The 22,402-nt window shown below is 34.7% G+C and overlaps 1 long non-coding RNA gene across 1 annotated transcript in view; it reads left to right on the plus strand.

Moving 5' to 3' along the window:
* LOC144257283 (uncharacterized) overlaps window positions 1–22,402 on the plus strand; it is a 362,905-nt gene that overhangs the window by 239,230 nt on the left and 101,273 nt on the right. The gene's annotated exons all lie outside the window — the stretch shown is intronic.

The raw sequence follows: 22,402 nt of genomic DNA on the forward strand, positions 1-22,402 counted from the left end.
TGACAATTCTTAGAGATCAAAGACAATTCTTACTCTGTCCTTTTAGTCTCCAGGAAAAAAGTAAGAATTTCCAATTTAAACAATACTCAAAAAAGGAAAAATTATATATATGTGCATTAAAATATCCACTTGCTGGAACAGACTTTGCCACAGATTCTTGTTTAGGCTAGGAAACTTTTGCATCTATCTTTAGTAGTATCTCCTTGTCCCATTACCTACCTGTCTTTGGCCAGGTAGAACCCATCAATAGTGTGAAAAACATTCTCCATTGAAGAAGAGGAGACAACAATAAAATCAAGTCTTTTCTTCTTTTAACCCTTTTCAGCATGTCCCAGATACAAAGGAAAATTTACTTTGAATTTCTGTTCAGAAGGTCTTGCCTACTTTCAAAACTGATCTTTATACAATGAATATTAAATACATTATCACTTCCTGGAGTAAGTTCTCAGCCCTACTTCTCCAAATAATTTTTTTTTTTGAGAGAGAGAGAGAGAGAGAGAGAGAGAGAGAAAATCTTTCAATATTTATATTTTATCTTTCGGTGGGTGGACACACATCTTTATTTTACTTTTATGTGGTGCTGAGGATGGAACCCAGTGTCCCGCGCATGCCAGGTGAATGCGCTACTGCTTAAGCCACATCCCCAGCCCTCCAAATAATTTTTTAAAAAATACTTTTTACCAAGACTAGAATTCACCACAAAAATATGCAATATGCATTTTTTTCAACAATTTGTTTTTTAATTGTTTTTTTTAGATATACATGCCAGTAGAGTATATTTTGGCATATTATACATACATGGAGTATAACTTCCCACTTGTGGTTGAACATGATGTGGAGTTAGTTACACTGATCATGTATTCTTATAGGAACATAGGAAAGTTATGTCTGATTCATTCTACTGTCTTTTCTATTCCCATGCCCTCCCTTAGCTTCATTCCCCCTTGTCTTATCCAATGAATTTCTATTCCTCTCTCTTCTACTCTATGCCTTTGGTTTTTGGGGATTGGCTTATTTCACTTAGCATAATAGTCTCCAGTTTTATCCATTTACTGGAAAGTGCTATAATTTCATTTTTCTTTATGACTAATAGTACATATATACCACTTTTTATTTATCCATTGATCTGTTTAAGGGCACCTAGGTTTGTTTCATAGCTATTGTGTGTTGAGCTGCTAAAAACATTGATGTGGCTGCATCACTATAGTATGCCAATTTTAAGTTCCTTAGGTAAATGCTGAGGAGTGGGATAATTGGGTCAATGGTAGTTCCATTCCGAGATTCCTAGGAATCTCCATACTGCTTTCCAGAGTAGATACACCAATTTCTAATCCCACTAGCTAGGTACAAGTATACCTTTTTTCTTACATATTGGATGTTGAATATTTTTTCATTTATTTGTTGACCATTCATATTTCTTCTTCTGTGAAGTGTCTGTTCAGTTCCTTTATCCATTTATTGATTTATTTGTTAATTTTTTTTGAGTTATTTATATATCCTAGATATTAATGCTATCTCTGAGGTGCAGGTGGCAAACATCTTCTCCTGTTTTGTAGGCTCTCTCTTTATATTCTTGATTGTTTCCTTTGCTGTGAAGAAGGTTTTTAGTTTGACACCTTCCCTTCCCGATATTGATTCTTGATTTTACTTCTTGCACTTTTAGAGAAATTTGGTTCCTAAGCTGCCATAATGGAGAGTTGGGCCTACTTTTTCTTCTATTTGGTGCAGGGTCTCTGGTCTAAAGCATAAGTCATTGATCCACTTAGAGTTGAGTTTTGTGCAGGATGAGAGGAGTTTAGTTTCATTTTCTTAAATACAGACTTCCGGTTTTCCCAGCACCATTTGTTGAAGAGGCTGTCTTTTTTCCAATGTGTGTTATGGTTCTGTGGTCTAGTATGAGATAACTGCGTTTATGTGGGATTGTCTCTGTGTCTTATATTCTGTATCATTGGTTTTCATGTATGTTTTGGTGCCAATACCATGCCATTTTTGTTACCCTAGCTCTGTAGTATAATTTAAGTTTGATATTTTGATGCCTCCTACTTCACTTTTCTTACCAAGGATTATTTTTGCCATTCTAGGCCTCTTGGGATAGTTTTTCTAATTCCTCTTTCAGTTGATTCATCACTAAATACATTTTTAAATACATTTTTAAATACATTTCATGACTGCTGTTGCTACTTTTATGAAGAATGTCATTGGCATTTGAATTGAAATTGCATCAAATATGTACTGCACTTTTGGCAGGATGGCCATTTTGACGATATTAATTCTGCCTATCCAAGAACACGGGAGAGCTTTCTATCTTCTAAGGTCTTCTTCAATTTCTTTCTTTAGGGTTCTATAGTTTTTATTGCAGGGAGCTTTCACCTCTTTTGTTAGATTGATTCCCAAATATTTTATTTTCTTTAAGGCTATTGTGAATGGGATAGTTTTTCTAATTTCTCTTTCAGTTGATTCATCTTTAAAGTGTAAGAATACAATTAATTTATGGGTGTTAATTTTATATCCTGCTACTTTGCTGAATTCATTTCTGAGTTCTAGAAGTTTTCTGGTGGAGTTTTTTCTTGGGGGGGAGTGGGGGGGTCTTCTAAATATAGAATCATGCCATCAGCACACAGTAATAGTTTGAGTTTTTCTTTTCCTATTTTTATCCTTTTAATTTCTTTCTTCTCTTTAATTGCTCTGGCTAGAGTTTCCAGGGCTATGTTGAATAGAAGTAGTGAAAGAAGGCATCCCTGTCTTGTTCCATTATTTAGGGGGAATGCTTTCAATTTTTTTTCCACTTAGAATGATGTTGGCGTTGGGCTTAGCATATATAGCTTTTACAATGTTGAGGTATGTTCCAACTATCCCTAGTTTGTCTAGTGTTTTGAACGTGAATGGATGCTATATTTTGTCAAATGCTTTTTCTGCATCTATTGAGATGATCATGTGATTCTTGTCATTAAGTCTATCGATGCGATGAATTATATTTATTGATTTCCATATGTTGAACCAACCTTGCAATCCCTAGGATGAACTCCATTTGATCATGATACACTATCTTTTAAACATGTTTTTGTATATGATTTTCCAGAGTTTTATTAAGAATTTTTGCATCTATATTCATGAGGGATATTGGTTTCAAATTTACTTTCCTTGATGTGCATTTGGTTTTAGAATCAGGTTGATACTAGCTTCATAGAATGATTTTGGAAGGGTTTCCTCCTTTTCTATTTCATGGAATAATTTGAAAAATACTGGTATAAATTTTTTGAAGTTCTTGTAGAACTAGGTTGAGAATCCTTCTGGTCCTGGGTTTTCCTTTGTTGGAAGGCTTTTGATGGTGTCTTCAATTTTATTGTTTGAAATTTATCTGTTTAAATTTTTATGTCATCCTGGTTAAATTTGTATAGGTCATATGTCTCTAGAAATTTGTCAATATCTTCAAGATTTTCTATTTTATCAGTTTAAATTTTCAAAATAGTTTTGATTATCATCTGTATTTCAGTAGTGTCTGTCATGGCACAAATTTTCAGCACAAATTTTAGTAATTTTAGTTTTCTATCTCTCTTTGTTAGCTTGGCTAAGGGTTTATCAATTTTATTTATTTTTTCAAGGTTTCAAGCTTTTGTTTTGTCAATTTTTGTTTGTTTCAATTTCACTGATTTCAGCTCTGATTTTAATTATTTCTGGCTTCTACTGCTTTTGTTGTTAATTTGTTCTTCTTTTCTAGGTCTTTGAAATGTTATATTTGGTAATTTATTTGGTGACTTTCTATTTTTTTAATGAATGCACTCAATGCAATGAACTTCCTCTTAGCACTGCCTTCTTAGTGTCACAGAGATTTAGATATGTTGTATCAGTGTTCTCATTTACCTCTAAGTATCTTAATTTCATCTCTGATTTCTTCTGCTATCTATTGGTCATTCAGTAGCATGTTATTTAGTCTCCAGGTGTTAGAGTAGCTTCTATTTTTTATTTTATCATTGATGTCTAATTTTATTCCATTATAATCTGATAGAAAGTGCAATGTATTATCTGGTTGTTTTTTTTTGTGTGTGTGTATTTCTAAGAGTTGCTTTGTGACCTAATATATGGTAAATTTTAGAGAAGAATCCAGTTGCTGCTGAGAAGAGAGTGTATTAAATATTCTATATATGTCTTTAATGTCTAAATTATTATTGTTATTTTTTAGTTCTATAGCTTTTTAATTCAGTTTTTTTTTGGGGGGAAGATCTACCCAGTGGTGAGAAAGGTGTTTTAAAGTCACACAGTATTATTATATTATGATCTATTTAATTCTTGACATTGAGAAGGATTTGTTTGATGAACATAGATGCTCCATTGTTTGAGGTTTATTTATTCATATTGTTATGTCTTATGAATGTGTAATCTCTTAAGCAGTATGAAATGAACTTTTTTGTCTTTTCTGATTAACTTTGGCTTGAAGTACACTTTATCTGATATGAGGATAGAAACGGCTGCTTGTTTATGAGATCCATGTGAACAATAAGTTTTTTCCCCATACTTTTACCTTGAGTCAGAGGATACCTTTGCCTATGAGGTGAGTCTCATGGAGACAGTTGGGTCTTGTTTTTCTAATCCAATCTATTAGTCTGTGTCCTTTGATTGATGTGTTTAGACTATTTATACTCATTACTTTTATTGAGAAATTATTTTTATTTCCTGTCATCTTGATTTATTTCTGTTTTTTAATTTGAATTAGTTTCAAATTTGATTGACTATTATTCTAGTACAGTTCTCCCCTTTGCTAGTTTTCACCTTTATTTTTTATTTTTTTCTTTGTGAAATATCTTATTGAGTATGTTTTGTAGTGCAGGCTTTCTATTTGCAGATTCTTTTGACTTTTTGCAGGGGTCAGGTATTGGAGTTTGAACTCAGGGGCACTTGACCATGAGCCACATCCCTAGCCCTATTTTGTATTTTTATATAGAGACAGAGACTTACTGAGTTGCTTAGCACCTCACTTTTGCTGAGGCTGGCTTTGAATTCCCAATCTTCCTGGCTCAGCCTACTAAACTGCTGAGATTACAGTTGTGGGCCACCATGCCTGGCTTCTTTTAAACTTTTATTGATCATGGAAACTTTTCATTTCAGTGTCAGTTCTGGAGTTTAATTTTGCTGGGTGTAGAATTCTTGACTGGCATCCGTTTTCTTTCAGAGCTTGATATATATTATTCTAAGACCTCCTCACTTTAAGGGTCTGTGTTGATAAATCACCTGAGATCTGGATTGTTTTCCCTCTAATATGACCCATAGTTCTTCTCTGGAAGCCTTTAAAATTCTATCATTTTGTATGTTAGGCATTTTATCATAATATACATTGGTGTGTGTCTGTTGTAATTTTCTATAACTGGGGTCTTGTAAGCGTCCTGTATTTGATTATTCATTTTATTTTTTGGGTTTGGAAATTTTTCTGATATTATTTCATTGAAAAGATTGTGCATTTCTTTGGTTTGTATCTCTAGGCCTTCATCTATCCCAATAAATCTTAAATTTGCTCTTTTTGAGTTATCTCATATTTCTCGAAAGTTTTGTTCATGGCATCTTAACATCTTTTCTGCATGATCAACTTTATTTTCAAGATTATATGTTTTGTCTTCATTGCTAAAACTCTGTCTTACAAGTAGTCTGGTCTGTTGGTGATACTTTCCATTGAATTTTAAATTTGGTCTATTGATTTCCTTCATTTCAGGGATTTCTGCTGAATTTTTTTCAGAATATCTCTTGATTGAAGTGATCTTTCACTTCCTTTATTATCTCTCTGATTTCACTCCTTACATTGCTTTTTACCTTAGAGGTTAATTTAACTAAACTCCTGTGACTTTTCTTTCACTGTTGTGTCAATGGATTCTGTTATTGAAGTATATTGGTTTGTTTGGGGGTGATTTGTTCCTTTGCTTTTTCACGTTGTTAGTGTGTCTACCCACTTAACAGTATGGATCTGAAGAAATAGAGTTTCTACCCTGTGGACTTATAGTGTCCTTTGAAGTTTTCCAGTATATCACTGTTTAAGGGGAGACAAGTAATAACAACCAATGCAAACAATATTCAGCATTAGAACAAATAATTCTTGCTATGCAGTCTGTAGTGTTAATTGTCACAATAAGCAGAAATGATATGATCAGTTATTGCCTATAACAAAAACTGTAAGTTTACAAAAGGGTTTACAATTTCAAATGGTGCACAGGAACAGAAGTGATGTAGAATGTGATGATTATGAGGGAGGAGAAGAGAGAAATAAAAAATTAAAGTTAGAGTGAAAGAATAGTAGAGATTGGCTTGCTAAGAAGCTACCTATCTGCTTTCTACTATGATCAGAAAATATCTCAGTTATAGCAATCCTCTTCTCCCAGGGACTCATTCTCTAGATACCTGTTTCTGGACTCACATTAAGAGTTGAGAAAAGGTGAGAGCCCAAACTGTTCCTTTCTTGGGGCATTTTCCCCATAGCCAGGGCAAGGCATCCATTATGGCTAAATCTCCACTCTTACAAAGATTCATACTCTGCAGTGGTTGACCCTTTTTGGTCTTTACACAACATGCATCTAGCTGCTAGGTCAATTTGCAAAGATCTGCTGGGTGCTTACTATTTGTATGGACTTTGAGGCAACTGCCACTTTTTGCTCCTGGACCTTTACCTACTTGAATTTGGACTCATATGCTGCCCACTTTTTCTATATACACAGACACTGTTTCCTGGTTCTAAAACTTGAGTCTTTGATCTGCTTTCTTTCACAAGTATAGGAGGTGAGTTGCTTTTCATGACATTACAGAATAAAACTTCAGAATCACCTCTCTTCAGTGACTGCATCTTCTCTAAGAGTATCCTTGTAAAACCCAGGATCCCTCCAGGTCCTAGCTGCCTTGCTTCAGTTTTCTGTATGGTGCTTCATCAGATTCACCACGTGAGTTTTAGTATTCATGTGCTTAGTTTAAAAAAAAATCATGAAATAAGCTTTTTTATTTTGGTGTGAAAAAATTGATGTTGATTCATGAAGTCCTTACACATTAGGTCATTGCTGGTAATGAGGAGTAGTATTTAAGTGGTTCCTGAAGAAACTGGAAACAATACATAGAGTGATTGGTATCCAAGAGAGCCGGATTTGAACTTGGGGAAAGGTTGTGATATTGATGCTCACTTGTAAATTAGACTACAGGAATTTGGAGAAGATCATGGACTAGAGGAAAAAGCTTTGTGACAGTCAAATTCTCCTTCCAACATCTTTGAATGTTTTTTCTAGACTTCATACTATTGGTAAAAGGACCAAGTGAGATAATATAGACAAGAATCTAACATAAAACTTAAGAATAAGTCCTCAGTAAATGTTAGTCATGCTTAGTTTGTCTAATCAGACCCCAGATTCCATAAGCTGCCACTATTGAACCTACAAACTCAATTTCCTCAGTCTCTTCACTACTTCAGGATCTTAGAATGAAGGAAAAAGTCTTAGAATGAAGAAAAAACTCTCAGCTTGGCCACAACCTCTGATTTTATTCATAAGGTACATTAAATATGAGGTATACATATTCAGAAGGGCATTTCCTCCTATACCCTGTTTACCTATAGTTTTCCAAGGCAACACTTTTACCTTTCAGTGTTGCCTCTGTTTTTAAGTTTAGAGTTGAAAGGAGATTTTCTGCATTATAGGTAACAGAAGGTCGCATATGAACTGGGCAAAGTATTGAACATCTTATCAGCTTTTCTGCTGAATGGGTAAGGGTAAACTTGATCAAAAGAACGTGGTCATGGGCTGGGGGATGTGGCTCAAGCGGTAGCGCGCTCGCCTGGCATGCGTGCGGCCCGGGTTCAATCCTCAGCACCACATACCAACAAAGATGTTGTGTCTACCAAGAACTAAGAAAAAATTAAAAAAATATTTAAAAAAAAGAACGTGGTCATGCCATTTCAAATGGAGGGAAGCTCTCTGAGTCCACAGAATGCATTGCCTACTTGAATGCAGACTGGACTCTCCATGCTTCAGTTCTTATGTGGGGGTTCAGTTCCCACTCATGGGTGGGAGTAGTAGCCCAGGCTCATGGATCTCAGGGGAATGACAACCCAAGTCTCTGTGTTGATTTATTTATCACTCCTTTGTCTCAATCTTCTCTCAGGAGATCTCCTTCATCTGCTCTCCACATTGGAGAATTATCTCTGAATCAAAACAGTTCTTCCCAAGTCTTTTGTTATTTATACCAGTTTTTCTATAATTCTGAGCCACAGGCTTTTGAACCTCCTCTTTTGGTAGGTGTTTTGTTGTCTTCCCTGTACCATCCCTGGTCAGAGGCATAAATTAAAGGCACAGGGGAGAGAGGAAAAACAGAAAACAAATGAAAAACATCATTTAGTATTTCAAGGACAGCATCCCATAGTCTAGGTAAATTTCATTACATAGAAGTATCCTGGGACCTATTCACCATGTGAACAATATTTATATGAGAAAAACATTTGTCGTTTCAATCAAAGTTATCAGGATGTATTTCCTGCTGCTTTAAGTGTGCTGCCAGGATAAATGAATTCCATTATTCTATTTACATGACCACTAAGGAGTTGAACTGTGTCTTCCTCCATTTCTGAGCTGGGAAGAGCAGGATATGGAACCACCTTGGGCAATGTAATCTGCAAGGACACAGCTCCATTCTGGGCTGGCTTCCTACCTATTTTCCTGTTCACTCTTGAGCTTCTCTTTTTTTCTTATAACCACTGTTTTTTTTTTCCTTTTAGCAGGGATTTGACCTCTCTCCTGTTGAATGTGACAAAACAAAGTGTTTGCAACTTTAGTTTTTGTTCTCTGTCGTCAAAGTTAGTGTGTATATCTGTGTACATATATAATCTGTGGTCTAGTCCAAAATGAGTGACTCACCTCTGAAATTAAACAATTGGGTTAGGAGTTAATACATCCTCTTCCATCACTCCCACCAGAATTTAGGCACACAACCATGTGTACTGAGACTTACCTCCATTTAGGAGAAAACAGAGTTAGTTTTTATGAGGAAAACCATTTTCCTAGGCATAATGTCCCCAGAATGCATTCCAGCATTAAGGTGGGGAGACTGAGAGGAACCAAGAAGAAGAGATCAGACAAGTCTGTGTGTATGACAACTGCCATTCCTTTTCCTCTGAATCCTCTGCAACCCTAACCTTTATTTGTAAAAGGAAACCCTAGGTTGTTTCTGGACTGATGTGTAAAACAAGGATGAGTGGTGAAGAAAAGATAAAAAAAGGAAAGTAAATTAATTCTAGAGATAGAATAGGAAATTCAATTTGCCACTTGTTTGTACGCACATTTAAATTAAAAAGTTACCTGGAAGACAAGGGAGTGTTTTGCTTTCTCATATTAGATAAAACTGACACCTGACCGCATTCGCAAGCTTCTCAAAACATGCCTTCCTGAGGTTTGTGTTTGGAAGTCCTGTTTTTTCATTATTTGCTACAAATGTTCATATTGACTGCATTGCCCACCTTAGTCTTAGTGCTCTTTTGGTTCTTGACTCATGAAGGTCAACTTTTCAGAGAACATTTAGAGAGAGAATGAGATGGATGCTTTTTCTGGGTGGAGGTGGTAGGGACTTTATAAAAGAGGTCCTAAGGCTGAATTGTATGAATAACATGAGCCCTATTTAAAATTGCTACATGTATTAGGCACTGTGTTTTTTAAAATCCACATACAAGTTTAAATTTTATGTTCAAAAAGTCCTATGGGGTAATATCATGACACCAATGACTTCTAGCTTCAGAGGGCATGCTAATGCATACAACAAGCAAATCTGTGGTGGGGAGACTATTGATTAATAAAGAATAAGCAAGATTAAATCCATTATTAGAATACATATGAACCATATATAGAATAGAATATATGTGCAGATACATTTATATGTGTATGTGTGTGTATGTGTGTGTGTGTGTGTGTGTGTGTGTGTATGTGTCTGTATGGTCATGCATCCTTTAACAATAGGGACACATTCTGACTTGGTCCTTATGCAAACATCATAGAGTGTACTTACAAACTTCAAGGAATGAATTATCCTACTACACAGCTAGCCTATGTGATATTTGTGATCTATAGTCAATAAATTGTTATGTGATATGTGATTGTGGGTGTATATCAGACAGCAAGTGAAGAATGAACTACTGCAGAAACTAGTACCAAAAACTAACAAAAATTAAGGACAAAAGAAAAATTGCCAGGGCCAATTCATAGTTTTTTTGTTTTTTCTTTTAAGAATAGGAGGATAGGCTTGCTGTTAGAAGTTTCTAGAAAGTCAGTTTGTATTGATGACACTTTTGCCATGATTTATGCCAGCCTTTTCTTGTCTTCACCATACACCCCACAGGGTGAAACTCCTATGAAGATTCTGGTATGTGCAGTTCTCTCATAATGTTCATGGCAACATCTAGATTGTGTTGTACATTGGAGTATGAGAGTTGAACACTTCTGTTTTTAATCAATCTTTATTATATCCCAAAGATCTGAAATGTCTGATATCCATAAATATAGTATACAATGTTTGAACCTCTGGGCTTAAAATATGCAAATATTACTGTATGTATTGTTGAAGCTACAGCTATTGGGTGCTGTGATATGAAGGTAGTGGTCAGGCAAGAGGAAGTTGAACTCCTCTTGGAATATATAAATACTGAAGGTTGTTAAGGAAAGACTAGTGAATGAAAATAGGAATTACTCAATATTAATAATGCAATTTATCAGTATCACTATAGAAATCATGAAAATAGAAAAAGAAAAATGTTTAGATTTCTACATTTTGTTAAACTCAAGCAAGGTTATAATAAGGTTGCAGCATAGCTTGTTTATTAGCATTGTTAAAATAATGATCAAGTTAATTAAAAATGAATTATAGTGGAGCTATCTAGATAGACTCATGACAGTCATTTCAATAGGTTCCATTAAATGGTAACAAAAATGATTAAGCTATTTTTAAACAAGCACAATCATTTTTATAGGGATCTTTTATGCACATTTTTCTATTGTCTCCATTGGTAAAGTGCATGGCAGCAGATATTTAGACTGTAGGCTCTAGAAATTGCTGTGACCTTGTTGGCACTACAGTGAATTTTGCAAAGAACTAGTGCTGTTCATACTGTTGGAGCAGAGTAGTTGCAATAAGCATGTTCTTTTCTTCAGCACTTGTCCACCTTCCAAGCATAATGGTAACTCTGAAGGAGAGAGGACAGTCAAGTTAGAGGCCCACAGTCTTTCCATAGTCCTTTTCCCCCAACTCTCGGGACCTCTTTCAATGTCAAAATATTTAAAGTTTTCTTCATATATAAGTGGTTATGGTTTTAATATTCTATTGGCTAACAAAGTTATAATGACATGAAATTTCTGTGAATTCAGTAATAATTAGCATTTTATTAGATACTAGTTATACATATGCAGGGGCAATGTTAGAAAAAGTTTTGTTGAAGCCTGTGATATTTTCATTCTCAGACAAAGCTGTTATGTTGTCTTCTTTCCCCAGGATAGTGCCACTGATGTCATAATCTAAAAGAGAATATCCCAGGTCCCCATACCAGGACCTCCCTGTGAAGTCTCTCTGGGCGGGTAGTTGGGAAATGTAAAAGTGGGTACTCTGGTCAACACATCTGGGTTTTCATGTTCTTGCCATACAAATGTCTCTCATAATTTATCACAAACTTCTATTTTATGTATTTGACTTTGTAGTTGAGACACAGTAAAATCAAAGGAAGAATGAAGCTGGATATATATTATTTCCCCCAAATTCTGAATATTGAGCTTTATGTAATGAATAATTCAAAGACTCTTCATCTGGTAAATAAATCTTGACTTTATTGAGCTAAGGAATGACCGATGGTGTTAGTGAACATTGCTCAATGTGGATCATGTACCAATCTTTTTATTGCAGCCTTTTAAATAAATAATTCATTTTTTATCTTAAAGCTTTATGACTGTTCAAAAAACACACAAAGTTTTGATGACTCATTAGCAGCATAATAAGAAGGTTACTGAATAAATGTGTCTCAGTGTCCTAGGTTGTTAGTAAGCTGTGTGTTCATTGACTAGTATTTTATTTTGGAGCAAGTGTGCTTCACTCTGGAAAGGTCTATGTTCAGTGGCAGATTCTTGTAGCTATTAAATTAAAAATTCAACCATATAGCCACTAATCTTATCTTGATAAAATGCAAATGTAATGTTTTTACTATATCAATGGCTTTGTTTATATAGGTTATGTACACTGGCATATTTTAGAAATATAACTAGTAATTAAAAGTCAACATGAATATAATATGTATCAATTAATAACATATTTATATTACTAGTATTGAACTTGGGGCCTATTAAACTTCTTTTGCAAGAAAAAAAATAGTACTAAATATGATAACTTACTAGAAGAAACTATATTTAAGCAAAGATAAATTTAAATAACCTTTTTGTTTTGGAGTTGACATTTTCATTAATAAAGTTAATTAGCTTTACTATAATGTTTTCTTTGAATTTAAATATTAACACAAATCTATGGTCTCAAGAATTCTAAATATGATCTTTTTGTGCAAAATTTAAAATTTAATTAATCCTTTGTTTCTAAATATATTTTTAAAAATCCAGAAGATTATATCTGAAGGAGTTAATGCCATTTAAAAAATATTTATTTTTTTAGTTGTATTTGGAAACAATACCTTTATTTCACTTATTTATTTTTATGTGGTGCTGAGGATCAAACCCAGGGTCTTGCACATGCCCACTGAGTCACAATCCCAGCCCAATGCCATTTTTATACATGGCAAAGAGCTTAATGTTAAATATTTTTCTTATAAAATTAATTTTATAAAAACCTAATGAAATTGACATTTTTACGGTGATTCACCCAAAACAAAAGGGAGGTTAGAAAAAATTATAATAACTGCTGAATATTTTTTACGCCTGTAAATTATACTAGTCTAAACATTGTCACTTTTCGACTTTCATAGTATAGAAAACTTCAATCTGAATGTGTACAGTTTTAGAATTTTGTAAGTAACAAAAGCTAAAGGTTAAAATAGAAAGTTTTCTTGCACATACTAGAAGAAAATGAGGGCCCAACACTCTAACATATTGCCTCAGGAACTGATGTCCTTAACAAGACTCCTACAGCACAAGAAGTAAAATCAATAATCAATAAATGGAAAGACATCAAGCTAAAAAAAAAAACTTATTCACAGCAAAGGAAACAATCAAAAGCATGAAGAGAGAGCCTACAGAATAGAAGAAAAGTCTGCCATCTGATCTCAGATAGAACATTAGTCTCCAGAATATATAAAGAACTCAAAATACTTAACACCAAAAACCCAACTAATCCAATCAATAAATGGATGAAGGAATCGAACAGACACTTCACAGAAGAAGAAATAGGAATGGTAAACAGATATATGAAAAAATGTTCAACAACTCTAGCAATTAGAGAAATGCAAATTAAAACTCTCCTGAGATTTCATTTCACTCCAATCAGAATGGTAATTATCAAGAATACAAGCAATAATAAATGTTGGTTAGGATGTAGGGGAAAAGGTAAATTCATACCTTGATGGTGGGACTGCAAATTGGTGTGACCACTCTGGAAATCACTATGGAGATTCCTCAGAAAATTGGAATGGAGCTACAATTTGACTCAGTTATCCCACTTCTTAGTATATATCAAAAGGATTTTAAATCAGGAAACTACACTGATACAGCCACATCTATGTTTATAGCAGCTCAATTCACAATAGCTAAGCTATGGTACCAACCTAGTGTCCTTCAATAGATAAATAGATAAAGAAAATGTAACACACACACACACACACACACACACACACACACACTGGATTATTACTCAGCCATAAAATAGAATGACTTTATGATATTTGCCAGCAAATGTATAAATGTATGGATCTGGAGACTATCATGCTAAGTGAAATAACCCAGTTCTAAAACATGAAAGGTCAAATGTTTTCTCTGATACATGGAAACTAGCCCACAATAAGGTGGAGGAGAGAGGGGAAAAATATAAGTTCGGTAGGTTAGACAATGGGAAATGAAAGGGAGGGGGCAAAGAAAAAGGAAAGAGTGGAATGAATCTGACATAATTCTCATATGTGCACAAATGTAAACGATACAATGAATCTGATCATCATGTACATCCATAAGAATGGATCCTAATTAGAATAAGATATAGTCAGTCCATGTTTGTATAATTATATCAATATGGAGTCTGCTGTCAGGTATAACTAAAAATAACCAATAAAACATTATGTTGCTTTAGGGATATTTATATAATTTTCTAAATTGGTAGCTTATTTCAATGGTTTTAATCATTGTTCCCATATATCTTTATGCAGATTAGACAGAAAGGAGAAGCATTTCACTTTTATACTGATCTAGAGATAATTTTTAAAAGTTCATGTCACAGTAGATTTTCTGGCATGTACCAGAGGTGCTAAATTATCTTAAGCAAGAAAGTACCATCCTTCTGGCAAGGTATATTCCTGTTCACTAACAAATAATCTTAATTTCAACAGAAGAAGTGATAAGTGTATGATTTAATAATTCTAAGTGTAAATATTTTATATAAAAATGCAACTGATTTTTGTATTTTAATTTCCTGTCCTGTAACTTTTTGAAGATTGTTTTTTAGTTCTAACATTTTTTTTTGGTGAAGTTTCTGGTTATCTCTATTTATGTTTTGTTAAAAATTTAGAGATAACTATGAAACAAAAACAGTTTTATGACAGGTAATTATTTGCATTTGGGGTTCAGAAAATGATACCCCAAATTATGGCACTTTGACATGCAGAGTACTTTGCATTAAAGAACTATAAAAGGCCTCAGGAGCAAATTTTCTTTCTGATCTCCTCCTACCTACCTTGTCCCCATTCTTCCCCAAAGGAAACCATAGATACCAGAATTCTTCTACCCAGGTCATAGAAACTATAATTCCCTTTCTTTAAGGACATCCATAAAAAAGGAACTATTATTTAAAATTACTTCACCTTTCTGTTTTGGAGATGGCCATAAAGTCTCTGACTTGTCCTTGTTGAATAGTAGGTCATCACGCATTCCAGAGGGATCCTGCCTTATGTCTGGGAGGAAGAAATGCTACAATGGAGCAGCCAAGAAGAATCTGACAGGCCTTGCTAGATGTTCTCACTCAGTCTGTTTCCATTAATTTGTGACCTTTTGTTAAGTCACAGTCCTACATGGCTGTCATTGTTTATCTAATCTAAGCATACAAATAATTTTTTCAGGATATTTGAGTCATCTTACTGAAGGGTTCTGGATCGTAAAACTATGATTAAGTAAATTTGTTATGCTAAAAAAATAGAAATTTTCATTAGTGTTGTATTAGGCTTTTTTTAGTGTAGTATTCAACCCAGAAAATAAGTAAATGTAAACTGATTACCAAAGCTTGGATACTATCATTAAATTCCTATAATTATTTATAGATCATGTTTTTTTTCTATTACTTCATGGTTCAAAATGAGAGATTCTGTGCAATGCATGCTAAGAAAACCCATATGAGAAATTTTCACATTAATTATGCTCGTTTTCTTCTGGTCTATACAGCAATGTGTTGAGAATTTAAAGAACAAACAAATAAAAATGTAAAACATATCTAAATATCTTTATGCACTGGTTAAAGTCTAGGACTGGGTATGTCTCATATAACAATATGCCATTATCCAATGAAAAGTAAGCCTTTATTTGTCTGTGAAGATGATGCTAATAACTATTCGAAACTAGATATTAGCTAAGCATAAATGTCCATGTCATGCCATCCTGTCCACATTTCCTTAAAGGAAGATGGAGACATTTAGACCATTTCAATTTCCCCTTTCTTAGCAATTGAATGTCAGTTTCTTAAAGGTACAGGTAATACATGAATTGAATTCATATTGTGCACAGAGCCTTGGATTTAGGGGGTATTAAGCACTTTTTGCCTGTATAAAAGAACTGTCCTAGTACATGGCAACCAGTGACTTCTTGAATTTTCTCATTTCTCCTAATACTTTTCTTTTTAATAAAAGTACCATTATTGGGCTTAACTAGTTCCCCCCTGTATTCTCAATCCCCTGTGGTAGCACTTAAGTATCTACAGTAGTTTACAGGATCTTAAGCAAGGACATGGGCAAATTTTATATTAATTGTGAATGTTTACATGCTGGTTAAGTTTTGCCTTTAGACTTTAGGCTCTGAGTGTCCAACCAGTAGGCTTGATGGGATTCTCCATTCCACTGAGACTCCCACTTAATCCTGCCTGGGTACTGAAAAACTTATGTCCCCACCTTAGGAGTCACTGATATTTTCCTGCCACAAAACTCAATGGCACTGTTCATTCTCTTTTCTGGTAACCTGAAAGCCTTAAACCACCCCAGATTTGAACCCATAAGACACAGCTGAGCTTGATCTTGCTGTTGCTAATTTGCAGATGATAAGCACCACTGTCCATCCCCAACCTAGGCTGGAGAGGCTTTCTATAGACCTATCGTGAAATGATGTCATTAGGATTCCCAAAGTATCATCTTTATTTCTGTCACTTGTTTAATTTGCAATTCCCTTTCTTGATGAATTTGGAATCATTTTCCTCAAGTTCAAATCAGAGGAACTTGAATGAAAACTTCTCATGTCCTCCAAAAGTATCCTTCTTCGGGAAAGATACTTCGTGCCTCAGGCTGAAATTCTGGTGCCTCAGTTTCTATCTCTTGGGATGATTTCCTATTACTGTCACTTAGAAGCCTCTTTTAATGAACTCTCCTTAAATAAAGCACACAGAGGAGAAAGTCTTCATTTGAAAATGTCCAGGACAGATAATTCAGGCTTAGAATCTGAGACCCCATGAAATTTTCCTCTTATTCTCCAGTCTAACCTTAATCACTCTTGCAAAATAAGTCCTTTCACAGTTTGTTTGGTACCACTTTAAAACATAAACTTGAGAAAATAAAATAACTTTGTAGTACTACGGGGGGGAGGGGTGTTTCTGATTCATAGCCCTCAGCTTACACTGCCCTTTGCTTATTGTCTCCTTGGAAAGTCTTCCTAGGTTATTCTGAAAATATTTAAAAATCTTTATCATTTCCATTGATTTCCCAAAAATGTTATTTTTGGTGTTTTTTTAAATATTGAGGAACTAGTTATGCATAACTCTATTCCTTATGTAAACATCCTCTGTTTAACTTCTCTATGTCTTTAAAAGCAAGCTTATAGTTTTGATTTTTCTTTAGTCTCACTTTCAGGTCTTAGTTTAAAGATCTTGATCATTTCTCCAGGAACTAATTTTCCAGGTAATGAATTATCTGAACCACTTACTGTCCTACTTACTGATATTTTTGCCTGCTTTTTGACCAATTCACTGTTTATTAGCACCTCTAACAGATGGTAGGCACAGAGAAAAGGGAAAGCAGTTAATTTTGCCATTTTTGAGAAACTTGAATAAAAGATTCAACAGGAAAGACATTAAAATTAATACCTTAAATGGAATTTAAAATTGGTCTGTGGGAGGATGACAATCTCCTTCCTCACAAAAGAGCATAATAACAATGATTGTCAAACACCTGGACAGTATAAGTGACACAGGAAAGGCAAATTGTGCTGTCCTTTGCATAGGAAGATGCCATTGCTGACACAATAGTGAAAATAATCCAGAATTTTCACTGGAATAGCTTGAACTCCAGTTTTATCTCCAACCTGTTTGAAGCTTATGTGATTGCTAATAAAGGAGGATTCAGTGTATCTTTTTGTTCTTTCTGTTGTAAAATGTAAATAATGGCAGGGTTTTTACCATTGTTGCAATCAAAGACATTTATATATGGGAAGGCAATTTATAAGGCATGCTCCTATCATCTTATTATTAGCATTATTAATATATTGTAATGAGCTATATTAACTCATTTATATTTTCTTACGTAGTTTGCACCGAAAATAGTATACTAAGTTGAATGCTATGTCTGCACTGCAGCAAGAAGATGGCTTTTGTCTTATTTATAATCTGTTTGGATTTAGACAATACAAGGCAATGTCCTCAGCCCCTAGTCTCTAGTTAATGACCCAAATGAGGAAAATTGCACTCAATCAAGCATGGGATCAGTTATGCTTAGTATCTAGGTCCATTAGCATTCTTGTCAGTTAGATTTGTGCCTTGACTGTATGTTATCTATCAGTGGGGTAAGAATCCACAATGAAGTGAAGTTTCTTCCTTCCCACTAATTTTCAAATTATCTGCAAATATAAAAAAGCTGGTAATGCAGAGGGGAACAGAATTTAATTGGAGGCAAAAGTATATCGATTATTTAAAGAGCTTGGAATCTGATTAAAATACAATGAAATAAGGATTGTCTAGATAGAGGATAAGTCTTGGAATATATGTGACCCTGCAGTGAGACACAAAAACTATGAATGTGAAGAATTATTGATAACTTTTTACATGCATAATAAGGTTATAGAAAACTTTTATAAGATACATGCAATTTAGGTAGACTACAAGTAAATAATTCTTGAGAAAAGAATGGTATTAATTTCCGTGGAAGTATTTAATTTTCAACAAAACTTAATGAGGCCAGGAGTGGTGAGGCACACCTGTAATCCCAGTGGTTTGGTAGGCTTCGACAGGAGGATCATGAGTTCAAAGCCAGCCTCAGCAACAGTGAGGTGCTAAGCAACTCAGTGAGACCCTGCCTCTAAATGAAATATAAAATAGGGCTGGGGATGTGGCTCAGTGGTCGAGTGCCCCTGAGTTCAATACCAGTACCCACCTCAGAAAAATTAATGAGAAGATTCCAATAATGGGAATAGCTAATCTGCAAAATGGTATGTACATTGGGTATAAGTCCATTTTGCTGTGGATTAAGTACTCAAATGTAATTAGATTGCTAAATATTATAAGTATTATATTCAGAGCTGGGTCTACAAGTGGAAAACTGCATGTCTGAAGAAACATTTCACATTATGTGTGTGCATGCATAATATGCATTTGGATGTGTGTGTGTGTGTGTGTGTGTGTGTGTGTGTGTGATTTGTGCATGCATGCCTTTACTCTTGGGTAAGCATAGAAAAGGGAGGGAGTGTGATATACTGTGAATGATGGGAATATAAAGGCTGTCTTAGAGAATTTGTGAGTCAGAAAGCACAAAGAAACTTTAGGATAGTGAAATATTTAGGAATGACATTCAGGTATAAAGTGGAAGATTTCTGGTGGGACCTGACTGGGGGAAATATGTTTATCTCAGTAGGGACAGTTTTGTTCTTTAACAGAATCCAGCAAACTCCTGAATCTAGGTATAAAAAACATAAAGGAAAATAATTTTGATAAAGAAATTGAGGATTAAAGTTGGGGCCCAGGTTTATAGTATGACACAAACAATTATACAAGACAGGACAATATTAAGTATGTGTGTGTGTGTGTGTGTGTATATATATATATAATTTTTTCAAAATATTAACAATAGTTGTCTCTAAATGATAAGACCATAGAAAAATTTTGACTTTTATTTTGTTTTCCTTTGTATCTTTCAAATTTCATGAGTTGAGCTAACTAATTTTGTAATTAGACAAGTACCAGCAAACACTGTTTTGGAAATAAATTTAATCATGGATTTTGTATGTGTGTGTGTGTGTGTGTGTGTGTGTGTGTGTGCCATCTATGCAGGGATACTTGGGGAATGATGGAGTATAACTTGGTATTCTATCAAAATATATCAATTCAGTAAGAGCATAGTGATACCATGATCCTCTCAAAATCTAAATGGCAACATAACATGCCTGATTTTTGAAACCATTGAGTGATAGCATGTCTGAGATGGAATTAGAGAATAGAAGAAATCCAAGGCTATAGTTGATTATTCTATGCTCTTTCTCTCCTTTATTGTCTTTCTTCCAGAGATTTAACACAGTTCATTTTGCCCCATGGTTAACAATAGCAGAACATCCCCTTTCCCTGAATCATGTGATCCAAAGACTCAGGGGAGGGTGGGCCTGAAACTCCTTCATTGCTTTCCACTTTACTTAGCTAAGACAAAGCTGGACTTTGTCAAAAAGGGACTTCCAATGGGAAATGAAAAGAAAAAACAAAAACAGACGTTTGGAAACAGACATGCTTTAAGGCATAGCTTGCTATCTTAATCCTGAAATCAGATCTTGGCATACTACAGTACCCACATAAGTTCTGCATTGTTGGTAAGAGTCCTTAGGAAATGTTAGGATTTTGGCAATTCTTGACTATTCAGTTTTGTTACTGTGTTTTTTGCCCTCTTTGGAATTTATGCTTTCCTAAAAGAAAACATATTTAAAAAGCCCTACTATCTGATATTAATGAACAATTGGCTGATATGACAATGAGTGATTCTATGTAAAGGGCTTCAGAGAATCTGGCAAGAATCTGGTGGAAAACTTGCAATTTTTAAATTAGCAAAGTATACTAAGACATTTTTATTCCATACTTGTTTAATAGTAACATTTGACCCATATAACTTGAAATATTAGACAAAGTAATTATACAAATGCTTGTTGAGTTTCCCTTAATTAAGATCCAATAAAAGAATGGCATGAAAGGAACAGTATCCAGGGTTTTTTTCTTTATAGTTTTCCTATTCTTAACTCTGGCAATAGTGATGTTCAAACAACTCGTCTAAGTGTTTCTTCTTTCTTTTTTCTCCTGTTTCATTTCTAGTTCTCTGTAATCCCTCTAGTCCTGGAGGTATTACACAACATGCCCCCAAACACTGAGGCCCTTCAAACCCTACTTTCCCTTGATAGCTTTTATACGTTTGGTAGAATCTTCCTCTTAAGTAAGGGTTTAAAACTTTGGAATCTTAGAAAGTTAGTCCTCCCCTTTGAATAATTTTGGGGTTTTGTAGCGTTTGTCAGAAACATGTCTTCAACTCAGAACTGATATTGACCAGTAAAATTTATCTTTAAAGGATCCCTGGGGCAATTCACAGTATAGACTCTGGGAACTAAGTGACAGCACTTCCCTGGAGTCTGTGTCACATCAGCATGCTTCTCAGGTGGGGATAAAACTTAGAGACTCTGGTTCAAGAGTTTATTCTCTCCTTTTAAGCTGTTAAGATGCATAGGAGGGATGTCTCCCAGTCTCAACCCACAAAAGAAGAGCAGAATAACATACAGTCTAGTGAACAACCAATCACATTCTACTTCAGGTTATTCTTTCTTGTCACAGATTCTCTGCTAAATCCTACAAAGACTTCTGAGAAGGGCATAAAATGACCCCTTCTGCAGAGAAGTAGGAGGGGAAGAAGGGACTTGTGTTGATGAATTTAAATCCTCCTCCACTTCCACCTGCCTAATCTTACTCTCTAGTAGTTTCTAGTTTAAGAGAATCACATGTATCACATACATCAATGAAATGATATCTAGCACCAGAGGTTGAAGGTTTTGAAAGCAAGGGTAGGGTGTATCAATTTTTCAGACTAGGGACTACCCAGTAACCACTCTGAGTTCAATTTTTGTATCACCTTGAATCTAAATAGCAGTGACAATATTCCTTAGATCCTGAAATAGGTCACAAACATGAGTCTTTTTTAAAATGTCACAAATTTGAATCATACCTTGCCTTCCTGAGGCTTTTCAGTCCATCAGGAGTGTGCAGACTTTGTTTGGTTAATTTCATTGTTTTCCAGTTTTCATCTAAAACTGCCCACTGGCTTTCACCTGCCAGGGAGCTGTTGGAACATGTAAAGCCACATGAGTTGATGAAGGTCATTTATTTTCACAAATTATAAAATAGGGTACATTGCTTCTGGCTACAAATTCCACACATTTTAAAAAAGGAAATGCCAAGAGAGGTTATTTTCCCCCATAGAATTTAATTTGATTCATTTAAAGGCTGAGAATTCTTCTACCAGAAAATCAGCTTTCTAATAGGACCTCAGTGGTTTTTCCAGACAGAAGAAAACGAGGAAAGATGGATCAGTGTCCACTGAGATTTTTATTTTTGATGTTTCTAAATCTGAATGTGTGTTCATCTTCTCTATGCCTGGATAGCCCTAAAGAGGAGACTCTTGGGTCTTAAGAATTCTGGTGATGATTTTTAAAGAGCCCCCCAAAAGACACCTTTATAAAACTTTTGAAATAATGTGATTGGTGTGCCAAATAATCACAACTGTAAGATCTCAGTTTGAAATAGACTTTTTTTTTTTTTTTGGAAGAAGGGGTCTACATCCAGAAAATATATATTACTCTGTCATCTTGCATGCCCTGTAATTCTGAGAACTCTAAAGCCATGATAAGGAAATCATATTTAGAATTTCTCTAAGGACCTAACTAGAGGACATTCCATCTAAATACACATTTCTAAGAATAAGGGCTTAAGTTGGAGAAATAAGGTTTTACGGAGACAGTTGGTGGAAGCAAATAAAACCGGTGTGTGGGGTTTGGCAAAGAATTACAGA

Source organism: Urocitellus parryii, chromosome 10 (genome assembly GCF_045843805.1).
Source record: "Urocitellus parryii isolate mUroPar1 chromosome 10, mUroPar1.hap1, whole genome shotgun sequence".
In the NCBI taxonomy this organism is placed as follows: Eukaryota; Metazoa; Chordata; class Mammalia; order Rodentia; family Sciuridae; genus Urocitellus; species Urocitellus parryii.